This window comes from Equus przewalskii, chromosome 22, assembly GCF_037783145.1.
Source record: "Equus przewalskii isolate Varuska chromosome 22, EquPr2, whole genome shotgun sequence".
In the NCBI taxonomy this organism is placed as follows: Eukaryota; Metazoa; Chordata; class Mammalia; order Perissodactyla; family Equidae; genus Equus; species Equus przewalskii.
In genome coordinates this window covers 47227711-47241353 of record NC_091852.1, presented here as the reverse complement: position 1 = coordinate 47241353, position 13643 = coordinate 47227711, and positions in this window count along the sequence as shown.

Sequence of the window (13643 nt, the reverse complement as noted above, 5' to 3'; positions counted from 1 at the left end):
CACAAATGTCTGGACCCGAAACAGGTGCATTATTGCTGGTAATCTGGAGTTGTGCTGATGATATTTTTATAGTAGATATTTAGTCATTTACTTGGGTAACTTACTCTTGAGGGAAGGGTGCATTCAGATTTTTCAAGGACTGTTGGACATAGGGTCCCGGCTGACACTGATACCTTGGCACCCAAAGTGTCATCATGTTTCCCTGGTTTGAATCAGAGCATAGGTGGGCCAGGTAATGAAGTTCTGGCCCAAGTTTGTTAGAGTATGTCCACTAGGGACCATGAACCAGGGTCATTACCTAGTCCCTGAATGTAAAATTGGAATGGATGTACTTAATATTTGGCAGAACACCCACTTTAGTTTCTTGGCCTGTGGAATAAGAGTTATCATGGTGGATAAGGCCGAGTCAAAGCAGTTCAACTTCTCCCTCTGCCTAGTCCCGGCTTTTCCTCCTCTTTTTCAGATAGTCTGTGCTGGTAAGTGTTTAACAATGGAATCTCCAGGGGGGAAAACCCCTTATTAGTTGCATTTGCTAATTTCCAAGATGTAGATTTCCACCATGGCCAATTTTAAACCACCAACTTGACATCATTGAACACAGAATTGGGAAGAGATGCACGTAACTGCTTCTTGCAAGTTGGTACAAGTTGGCTCCAGCATACCACCGCATTCCTGAATGCATTCCTCAATAAAACTCCAGTATGAAAATATCTGTCTCAGAGACTGTTTCTGGAAAAACCTGTCCAAAGCATCCAGCCATTTCTCATTATGCATATAATCTGGTAGAATATATAGAAATCCAAAACATCTCTGGGTCCAAGCGACCATACTGTAGAATCTAGTCATAAGGAGCTCTCTACGAGTCAGGAATATTCACTTCTATACCCGTTTCTGGTGGAGTGACGAGCAGCAGTCCTGAAAGAAGCTGCTGTGGCATTGACGCTATGGGTTGTGTGGAGAAACATGCCAGGCATGGCAGATATCTTAGCAAAGTAGTAGGTGATGAGTCTGAAGCAAGGGGTGGCCTGAGCCAGCAATGGGCGTTGGGGCTACCCAACTACCTATATTCAAAGATGGTCAATGTTACAGGCAACAGCATGAGACACCGGCTAGAAAAATTCAGTGCTGAGGTCTGGAGACTTTGCGTTCCACTGTGATAATAGTAACTGTATTCCAGGTTTTGTGCTGTATCTTTTAGATACGTATAAACATATACCATAATATATTTAATACATATGCTATGATGCATCTACACTGAAAGGTAGGTGGAATCATTCCCATTTTATAGAGGTAGAACTGAAGACTGAGGGAAGTTAAGTGACTTGAATAAGGACATTCATTAAATATATGCCAGTAAGAGCCCAAGTTGGAATTTTATTATAAATCTATCTGGTTCTACTTGACATCTTCTCCCATTTTTTTCTCCTCTCAATGTTTACAGGTGCAACATGGACCTAAGAACTGTGAAAACAAAAACATACATTGAGAAGAATAATACCATTTCTGTTGATGTAGGAACTGATGGTCTCTGCTTTGCTTTTTTGTAGTCTGGAGAAGCTCCCTGAAGAGAATAGGTAAGTAAAAATTAAAATTCATATAAGATGAAAGACAAACAGATATATGATCAAAGTCCATAAATCCTGAAAGATTCACACAGATTTGCCCCAAACAGGAGTCCTAGGAGATTTGGGATTGGTCTTGCGCTTTTTAAAGGAAGGCACAACTCTATAGTGAAGTTGTGGACCTCTTTACTCCAGGGACAGACGTGAGGTGTGAGATGTGGGTATTCACACGAAGGTGTTAGCTATTCCTGGATCTTCACGTCGGATATACTGTCTTGGGTGACAGGAATCCAGTGTTAGAGCCAGGCTGTGGCTCAACGCCCTGACACCTGGGGCTGGTGTGAAGCAGGGTGTGGGCAGAACTGGGGGAATCGGGAGGCTGCAGGGGCGAAAACAAAAGCAAAAGTAAGTTGTCAGTGCACATGGCAGAGTGGAGAAGGCAAATCTGGATACAAAAACCGGGACAGAATTCTGGTGAAAATGCCCAGAGAGAAGCCTGAAGGTGAAATTCAGAGGAATTCCTGGACTCCCAGGACTAGAATTGGCACCTTTAGAAGGTGTCTGAACCCTCCCTTGTGGGAAAAAGAGGAATCTGGGAAAGGCATAGCAGGGAGAAGCCACTCGTCCCTGGGAGGTCTCAGGGCTCCGTCTCAGGTCTTGGTGACTGATGACAAGCATGGAAATGCTTTTGAAGGATTTTATCTTGAAAATTCATGTGCATTTTGAATTCTTGTTTATAATATTGCCATGTTTGTTTCAATGTCAAAAAGTGTTTTGTTTCTGTCAAATATTGAAATAAAATTATGACTCCAGGAAAATGTTTCATATGTATTTGCATAGGTAACTCCTAGCACTTTAAGCAATTTCTCCCCTCATTTGCTGAGGCACAGAAGGGACTGTTTTGGTGTGGGATATTATGGGGGCCACGTGTTACTGTTGTTTTTGAGTCTGCTCTCTGTGTTCACTTTTCCTTCCAAACACCGCTCTGATTTCCTTTTGGGGACTCACGTCCACGTTGGGTACAGTCTGGTGGGCTTATTCAGGTGACAAGACTCCCTTGGCCAAGGGGTAGGCCTTGGGCATGAAATTGGCCAAAAGGAATCTCCATCCTGAATTTCATTTTTATACAGAGTGACTGAATTGGCAAGTGTTTGTTGATCTCATTGGCAAATCCAGTGATTATTTGAAACATATTTTGAAAAATGACAGAATCAAAGATTCATAGGAGACTTCTGTACTTGAGTTGTTGACAGATCAAATAGACTAAAAATAGAATAAAATAAGCATTTAAAGAATCTGAGACATATATCTGAATATGCGTATTAGTACATATTTGTCAAATACTATATACAAAACTATATACAAAAATGCACCTTTGTAATCTTAGAGAACTTTTAATAAATTGATGACACACTGAACCTAGTAATAAAAATTATAATAAATTTGAATAAAAAGTGCACGCTACATTTTATGACAATTATAGGATAAAATTTGAAAATGACCCTAAGATTTAAGCTAACAAACAAAAAAAGAAACTAAAAAGCCCATTGGAAATAGGAAGTATTACTTTTCTAAACAATCTTTAGTTGAAAGTAGAATTCAGAACTGTTTGCATGTTCTTCGGGAAGATGAACATGAAATTCCACATATCAAAATGTATGCGGTCCAGTCCAAACTGTTTCCAGAGGAAGATCAATAGTTCAGTGCTTTGAATTCTTAAACATGAATAAAAATTAATCAAATATCCCTTTTAAACACGTTTAAAAAGAGCAACAGAGCTCCTCGTGTATGAAAACCCATAGAAATAATTTCCCATTAATTAAAGAGTAAAGAGGTCATCCTATATTATGAAAACACAATCCTTTTTTTAATCTAATTTAAACATTATTGTTAATTTTCACTCACCTTTCTTGTTTGCTAGAAAATTCTTTAAGCTTTCTTCTTAGAATTCAAAAAAGTGTGTCAAGTTGTTTTGCTTTCCTATTACATAAATTGGATATTCAAATCATATTTGGTATTTATTTCTCCATCTATATGTTCATCTTTGTTCACTATGATCTCAGAAACTCCAAAAGAATTTGTTGCATGGAATGGGAAAAATGGCTTATTCTTTTTTATGTCTTTGTTGGCACTTTAACTAGAAAATGGGCTTGGTATGCATATTTCTAAGGTCAGAATATATTACCCTTCTCTTACCTTATTCTTCCCACTATTTATTTCTGAAAATACTGCCATCTGCTTTCCCCCGTAATGGCACGTTTCAAAAAAGCCCATTAATAACAACTATGAATTGTATTTTTTATTTTATAGACCAGAGAAACACTCAATAGAGGAGTTTTAATAGAACTATGACATAGTACTCTTTAAAAAATGGCATTAATCTTTGTCCAAAAACTCTTGCATGACCCAAGTCCAATTCAGGTTGCTTTAAAAAGTGTAATGGCCTCCTTTTATAATTTGTTTTTCCATTTACTGTACTACCACATTTTACTTCTAATTGAAATGCTTCCAACTGGGTCAAACGGAAGTGTCAATATTAGAAGTCTTGTGTTCTGTTTTATATCTCGCAGCAAAATGCTGTCACATTTTTTTTGTAAACATTCCTTTTCAAACATAGACAAGATTCTAATATAAACACACACACATATATATACTCTGCTATTAATTTTTAATAACTTGGATTTCACTATTTTTCATGGATTTTTATTTTCATTTATAAAATTTTTTTTTTGATAAATTTTCAAACCCATAGGCATCTTCCCTTGGTCAGGAGATGTATTTACACGTCAGAATTACCACACGTTCTTAGGATCCTGGGGTTCAGCTGAAGTCGCTATTTCTGAATGCTGGGTGTAAAGCCGCCACAAGGAACTCGCACGGTCTTGCGTTTGGCAGAATTGTGGAGACTCTGTTGGTGATGCTACTGGACAGTTCCTAACTTAGAATGCATTTTTACGTATTTGATACATAAATAGGCTTAATTTAAATATTTGTAGGTAATTATAAATAACTAAAAAGGAAAAATGACTTTTTAAAGTCCAGTTTGTTTGATAGACCTAACATTGCCGAGCATGAACATCAGGAACAAAACCACATTTGTTCTTGATGCATAAGACAAGGCGCTAGTGGGAAGGATAAGAGAATGCGAGCACTCAGCCATCCCTTCAAAGACTTTGTATTAAACTCAACTACTTGCCCCTCCCTGTGTCAGGGTCTAGATTCACAAAAATGGATGTAACCCAGTCCCTATTATTATGAGCTTTATAAGCTGAGGATGGGAAAGCAGACAAATGATCGCATCAATATGTCATGGTAAGACCCACATACGTACTGGCTGAGATGTATGTCACCTACGTGGGGAGGTCAAGGGTGGTTTCTGTGACCAGGTAACTTTAGAGCTTCATTGGTGGGAGAAGTGAGAAATATGAAGCTTTCAGGCAACCGCAAGTAGTTTGATATGACGAGAGGTAATGCCTTTCGAGAAATGACTGACTGAAGCAATGTAGAATGATTTGCCTGGAAAAGTTCTGACAAATGTTTCTAAATATTGAAAACAATTTCACCCCTGAATATCATTGTTATTGTATCTATCAACACTAAATGCCATCCAATCTTAAGCTTTATTAAAATAAACACTTTTCAAGGTGGGGAAAGGTCATTTAAAGTGCAGTATGCTTTGGCTTATGCAATACTGCAGGAGACGGTGAGATAGGACTATTGAAAGTGTTTTCTGTGGAGTCGGATAAACCTGGCTGAGAATCCAGTTCTGCTATTTGCTGGCTGTGTAACCCACATGAGTTACGAAACCCCTACAAGCAGGTTTCAGTTTCCTCATGTGGATGATGGGGATAAAGATGCTTTTTTCAGAGGACTGACAACATTTTTCTCCCAGTTTTCAGCACAAAATAGGTGCTCGAAAATGCTGGCTACTATTTTGAAAGGAAGCTGTATTTCCATTGGTCCTTGAGTCCAATTCACATTTTGATATCTTAAAAAAAAAAGGTAACAGAAGACAAGTTTTGTGTCTATAAATAACTCATCGTCATGCAACATGAAAGTAAATAATTGCAGTATGTACAAATGTGATATTGCAATAAAAGATAAACTGAAATAATTGGCTATAAGTGCACTACCACATGCATTAAAAGAACACCTGCAGTGCATTAAATATATTTCAAAATATAGAAAATGACTTTTATGTCTGTAATGTGCAAACATCTATATAAATATTCACATGAATTAGGAAACAAAATGTTTGAAGAAAACATTTAGTGATAAGGCAGATAAAATGAGTTAGAAGGTTTAATAAAAGAAATAAAAGATCTCAATATAATCATCTATTATTTAAAATTGTGAGACTTTTTCATTTTTAATGTAATTCTCTTCTTTTTTAATATATGGATTGTTTATTTTATGATTATTCAACACAGACTTTAAAGACAATTTGAAACATATGGAAAATTATGAAGAAAACACAACCAGTAAACCTAACACCTAACAATATCCATTTTTGAGCCTTCATTTTTAAGTATTTATTATCCATTACTACTGCACTGCCATGTGCCAACATTGTAAATACACGTTTTTCTGTAATTATTGTATCAGTCAGGATGGGCTGGTTATGCTGCAGTAACAAACAACCCTGAGTCTCAATGTTTCAAAACAAAGGACTATTTCTTGCTCTTGCTGTATGTAGCTGGATTACCTCTCCTCTGTGTCATCCTCACAGGTTCCAAGGAGGACACAGCAGCTGCCCACTATCTGGAAAATTGCCAGTCCCTGTGAGGGAGGGAAATTGCCCTGAGAGTGTGGCAAATTGTGCACTGGTTTCTAGAACTTCTACTTGGAAATGATACGTATCATTTCAGCCATTTCGAAGCCCAAAGCAAGTCAGCTCATTCCAAGGGGACATATAGTTTAATCCACTATTTGCCTGGAATGAGAAAAAAAAATTTGTGAAGATTTGCCCTGACCTTGCATCTGTTGCAAATATTCCTCTATTTTCTTTGGATGTGGGCTGCTGCCACAGCATGGCCACCGACCAGTGGTGGAGGTCCACGCCCAGGAACTGAACCTGGGCCACCGAAGCAGAGCACTAGGCCACTGGGCCTGGCCCACAAAGAGTTTTTACTGACTACCAGAATTCCTATACAAGAACATGATAATATTGGTGATTATCAGTGAAAATAAAACAGAGACAAGAAAGGTACGAGGAATGATTTGAAAAATCTTTGTAAGCACTCATGCAACCTCATACTTCCAAAAACGTCATCCTACCCCTTGCTAAAAAAATCAGTTTTGTTCAGTTGACTTTTGCCTTCTTCCTGAAACATGTCCTTCCTTACTTCCCAGTTTCTTGAAAAGACGTGATCTTGGTTTTCCCAAACTCATATGTGTCGACAGAAATAATCTGTAATCAATCTATAAATCAAACTGGGGTGAGTTTATTATGAGCCAGGTCTGAGGACTAGCTCAGGGCTTTCCTTCCCCAAGGAAGGAAGAGCACCAAAGAAGTGAGGTATACAGAGTGTTTGTACACTATCTTGGAACAAAGAGTGCACGTCACCTGTGACAAGAATGTCTCTTTTACTATTGTCATGGGAGATCGCTTTGCTGGCACAACATGTCAGTGGTCACAAGGTGAACTCAGCAGGTGGTAATTAATCCTTAGTTTCTGAGAGGCTTATCCTTATGAAATGCCAATATGGGGGGCAGCCACATCCCTACTTTTAAGGGCATCATTCTTATCTTTGGTACATTTAAAATGTTTAAAGCAGATGTACAATGCATGCTCTACAAGCCACATCAGGCCTTTCTGGAAAAATAAGCTCAGGGCGAATTAGTTTTAAGCCAAATGGCTTCCTCATATATTTCAATATATTCTATTGCTTTTTGTTTATTTATCATATGTAATCCTGATTCTAAATCTTGGATTTTTAAAAATTTGTTATGTAATGATTTATTATTTGTGTTCATCATAGGTTAATTTATTATCTTAACATCCTTGTATCTAAGTGAGCTTTGCAGTTCTTAAGATGATAAACGAAAGTCACCAAAATGAAGAGAATCTGTCTTACTGATATTCTTTTCCTTTGTTTGTTTGCTGCTATCTTCAGTATAGATGGTAACCTTCACCAAAAAATGTTTTTGGTAGGAAGATGGTACTGAATTGCTTCATTCAGTCAGCATGAATAGGTGAGATAGCAGCAAGACAGTGATATCCTGTCATTCCTCACTACTCACTTCTCGAGGTCAAATATCTCCTTACTGCCTGTGGTGCACCACAACAGTTGACACAAATAGGAGTGATTGCCTTGCTATGTTCTTGTTATATTTCTGCTATATTCGACTTCTCTTGGAGAAACTCTTCCATGCCCAACACTGGTCTTTACAAGTACTTCCAGATCCATGCCTCTCTGACTACAGTTTTTCACGAGGCAGGTACCCGATTAAGTTGGGATAACCATAGCACACCCTCACTTTCCAGTTATAGGAAGTGGTCCAGAGATGGAAGGGTAGATGACTTCAGCCTGGACCATCAGAGTCCATCTATTGGATTTTTCAAGGTAGAGCTGGAAGTGGAAATCCCATGACTTGCTGATGGCGAGAATTGAGCCACCTATGTTAACAATTCCGGTTGTGTTGGAAAAAGTGATTCCCAAAGAAAAAGTCAATAGGAAGAGAGAAGAAAATGAGAGTGAGAAAGAGAGAGAGAGATTTCTGGTTGTTTTCATGTCTCTGTTTTTTGTTGTTTCATGTATCAATTGTTTCTGAGCTGAATTCTTGCTCTCCCTTGCTTTTGACTATGAGTTAAGGAAGTCCTCTGGTCTCGCCTCAGTGAACTGCATTTAGGTTTACTTTCCTTGTAACTAAAAGAAGCCTGAGAAATACTGTCCCAGGTGTGTCAAGCCTTTCATGGAAAAATAAGCAAAAAATTGATTATATAAATATTTGCCAATTTCACCCAGGGAGAGTGGAAGGTGTCAGTTTTAACCTGACCTTAAAAGAGCGTCATTTTACTTTGATCTCACCGTGAAGTGCAGTTCACCGTGGCACCTACTCTTGAAGGGAAAAAGACATAAAAAATTCTGAAAATGTTTTTATGTTTTACTTGAATAAAGAGACAAAAAATGATAAAGGGATATTAAATAATTTCTAATTGTAACAGTGTCTTTTCAACAAAAATTTCTAGTCTTGTGTTACACTTTATGACCTAAGCTATTTGCAGATGCATCTATATTTCCCTCAAAATAAAAAAGGAAGAAAAAACAGGAAAAAAGAAAAGTATGTTTAAATGTACAAAGTTTTCTTTATTATTTAAACCTGTATGTAATTTATATATAGAAAAATATATTTTAATACATAAGAAAAGCCATTCTGCTCCCTTGCGCAGGGTCCCGGGAATGCAGCAGTGGCAAAGCCAGTCTTTGTCAAGGTCTACATGGTCTTGGGTTTAATTTATCATTAATTTGACTTCATTATCTCACCAGGTTGACATTTTGTCTTAGGAGAGGGATAGTTGATTTACATTAAGCAGATTGATAATAGGCCCCTTTATGGAACAGAATATAAATAGATTAATTACTATCTGGAGAAATGGCAGCCTGGAATACCTGTATTTGTTGATCAGTGCATCATCTTTGTATTAGGAACAATTATTTAAGAAACAAAGTCAAATTTAGATGCTAGTATTTGGTAAGTAGAGGGTCAAAATAAATATGGCGGGATGGTTTTATATCACTTTATATGCCATAAATTATAATTCATATAACTATAGTGAACTAAAATAGTCTTCTCAGCCAGAGTGTTTCCCTCTCATCCATCCTGTTGGAACAGACATTCTACAGTATCCACTTGCAAATACTCTTAATTACCAAAGTCATTGGCATTATCATATCCAGTATTATAGCTTATGTTTTGTTAATTACATTTTAAATTGACAATTTTCCAACTGAATTAGAATTTAGTCTAACCCCATCAGCAGTTTGTTTACAAGTCATATTTTAACGATGTTTTCTTACGGGAAGATAGTTTCCCATGGGTAGTTCCATGCATGGACAGAAATCTTGTGATCTTCTAATCAAAGATTAAATTAGAAGATGATTTGAAAAGGTGAGGCATTGTCTAAATACAATCTGCCACTCATTCCTCCCTCTTTTCCAAAGCTAAGAGTCTCCTAGACTGAATCTTTTATTTATTTGAAGGATCCGTTTTCCCTGTATTTGGAATAGTCTCTTTTTATTCACTGTATTAAATATCACCATGAAATCTGTAATAAATATAATGAAGACTATCAACAACACAAGACATGTAGTCACCCACCTGACTTGGAAAATGCTTACTTGTCAGTCTTCACCAACTCCTATTTCAGTGGGTCACCTGTTCTATGAAAGGAGTTATTTTTTTATGGTATGACATCTTCAAAATGGATGCTACTTTCCTCGCACAGAAATAGAGAGATGAGTGTTACACAGATATTCACACTAAAAAATAACATTTGAATTTGAAATTTCAGTAGCTACTATAAAAGCCTATATCATTCACATTTCTGATTAAAATGCTAAGTTGTTTTTCCCCTAAATGGTTAATACTGACAAAACGCTTTTCCATATGTGTGTGTTTTGCTGTAAAAGGAGCGTATCGTCCAAAGAATACCAAGCACAGATGTGTTCTTCCTTCCATTTCCACCTCTGTGCTTTACCACATCCCCCTTAAGAAAATTAGTATAACAATTTTTGAGCTTACAAATAGATGAATTAAGAAACAAATTTATGAAGTGAACTACTAGGAAATCTAGAGTACTTACATCCTAAATTGAGTTATAAAATTCAATTTACACTAATCTTTCATACACTCAGGCATGCCACCAGATGACATAGGACTGTAAGTAATAAAAGATAAAATTCTAGTGAAACAAATTGAAGGTGTAACCAAATACAGATGAATAGCCTGACTGATATGGACACCGGGAAAACTTTGAATTAGACAATTATTTCTTGGCATGAAAATGTCTTCCCGCTAGTTTGCCATTGTAAAAAATGATGTCATTATGAAATTACATCTGTGAAATGCCTTTCACTTAAACACATGCGAAGGTGGAAAAAATAAGTTTTCTGTGTTACTAATATTGTTAGTAGAAAATGTCCTTTTTGTGTGTGAACGTCAGTTTTTGTGGAAACATTTTGGACATAGAGAAATGTAATTCCTCATTGAATGGCAATTAGGCAGTTGTTATTGGAAATATTATTCATAATAATAAATAAATTTTAAAATGCATTTTATGATGTAATTTTTGGTTTTAGTTGGCTTCTTCCTGAAACCTGACAAATTCAGTAGAACTTTTTCATCGTCCACATTTTAATGGTCAGCAAACTGAAACTAACAGATCCTAAAGGACTTGCCTTGTGATATACAATTTTTAATAGCAGAGTCTTTCCTTCAATGTGTCCTGTTTCAACCATAAAGAACACTGAGCACTTAACTTGCCTTGGCAAGGCAAGCTTATAGAGTGGCGTGGTGGCAGAATGAAAACTTAAGTCATAAAACGTTGAATACTTAGTCATAGGGCTTTGACTATTTAGAAAACATTTTCTAGCAAAACTTCTTTAGGCAGAATTCCAGTCCATAGTCTGTTTCCCACGGAGTCCCTCACTGTTCATCATAAGTGAAGTGGCTTGATCCTCCCGTGCCTAACGCAGAACTAGCGGCACGTCGTCCTTCTCCCCGAGGCCAGGCTCAGCTTTAGGGCCCTTCTCTAGCAGCGCTTCTGTGTTCTCATCACCCGTGTGGAATTAGCACAAAATTATCACTCCGTGAGGCAGTCACTCTGCCTCTTTGCCCTCCTACAACTGTGTTTCCCCACAGCACCTGCTTCCGGGCACCGCGCATCGTGGAAGCTCAGCGGATGAGAAGGTTCCCTCGGCTGAGTCTAAACACCAGACTATTTGACCATAGAAACCACATGCCAAGGATGCCTGAGCCTGGAAGGTGATAGACAGCTGGCATTGTTTTGTTTTTCATCTCAGCAGGCAACATTTTTTTTTTTTTTTTTTAAAGATTTTTTTATTTTTTCCTTTTTCTCCCCAAAGCCCCCCGGTACATAGTTGTGTATTCTTCGTTGTGGGTTCTTCTAGTTGTGGCATGTGGGACGCTGCCTCAGCGTGGTCTGATGAGCAGTGCCATGTCCGCGCCCAGGATTCGAACTAACGAAACACTGGGCCGCCTGCAGCGGAGCGCGCGAACTTAACCACTCGGCCACGGGGCCAGCCCCACAGCAGGCAACATTTAAGTCAACTTGATGGTATTTGATGGCTGAGTGGATTCCGGTATTTTAGCCAAAAAGCGTCAGCTGCTTGCCTTGTGGTCATGGGTTTTAGAATTTAAGTGTATAATTTTTAGATTTTAAGGTGAGAATTTGTTCTTATTACATTTTTATAAAATCACTATTAGGATAAATATACTCTAATATTTTGGAGACATTGATAAACTACAAAATTTAAGATAGAAAAGAGTATTTATTTTTAGGAATGTTTCTATTTATCAAGAAATCTAACATTGTAACAATGGCTCCATGTTGATTATAATCCTGCAACAATATACTGTTGGCAATTTGGGGGATTAAAATATGAAAATAAACGTGGTTGGAAGTTAACTGGCCATCTTCGCCTTGGGAGTAGGAAAATCACTATACAGGTGTTACCTTAAAAACACATTAGCGATTTTAGTGAGAAACAGTTTTTATATTTAATGGCCCCTGTTGGCAATCTGCAATTACAGTCTAATTAATACATGCCAGGTACTTTTTTCATTACTCTGTGTTTTTTTTGTGTGTGTGTTTTGTTTTTTGCATAGAAATTTACTTTTCCCAGTGTGTAGCTTGGCTATAGGAAACAACATAGCATTATTTAAGCTTTCAATTCTTTGTAATTTCTTCTTTTCTTAATCAAAACCTGACTTTCTTTTTGGTGGTTGTTTTTCTGAATAGAGGATCAAAGCATGTTTATATTTAAAAATTTGAAAATGCAGATAAGCAAAAAATAAAAATACGCATTTCCATCTACTACCAATCACTCAGAGGTGACCACTGAAATACTACAATGTATGTCACCTGGTAATGTCTTCTGCGGAATGTATTTTATTTTTAACAAAGACTGGATCTTACGTTAACTTTTTGGACATCTTTTTCTTTCAGTCAATTTATTGTCAAACTTTTTCAAATCAATGAACACACTTCAACTCTGTTAATTTTAATGGCTCAAAGTTTGGCTATCCTGTGGGAATCCATGCAAAACCTCTATACAGGAAGTGTTATGTACATGAAAGAAGGGAAGATAATGAGACAGGAATAAAGACTAGGACAGAGGTTGTGGCTGTACGTAGAGGCATAGACTAAAAATAATTCAATTTTACTTTCCAACTCAGCAAGTGCTAGAATTTTTGAGCTTTCGGAATTTTCTCATTACGTTTGTCTACCGTCCAGTTGTGTCGGAGCCGCTGCTCTCTTGCGGTGCTATCACGTGCAGGTGGAACGAGCCAGCTGATGCTGTCAGTGTTTTACCTGGACACCTCTTTGCTCAAGGTCATGAATTCATGAGGCACATTTTCTATCTTCCAAGTTATTAGATGTGATCTGTTAAAACAAGTTTTTCCTCTACATAACCTGCTTTGTCATTTTCCAGCTTCCTATAATGGTTTTCTCATTATCCTTCATTCTCTTCATTCTCCTGTGACATTGGTTTGCCATGTTCCACTCAGCCCCAAAGGTGACCCTACATGTTTTGGGGCTCACCTCTTTTTCCTATTTCTGTATAGTTAACCATTCCCATGATAATACTGCATGACAACCAAGCACAAAATTTCAGTAACATTTAATAAAAGTCTTTTTTTTCCTCATGTGACTGGCTACTCTAGGTCCTTTGCATTGCCAGGTAAGTTTTAGCACTGGCTTTCCAGTTTTCACAAAAAGCCTATAGTATTTTGATGAGGATTGCATTGAATCTATAGGTCAATTTAGGGAGAATTCACGTCTTAACAATATTGAGTCTTCTCATCCCTTAACGTTGGTATAACTTTCCATTTATT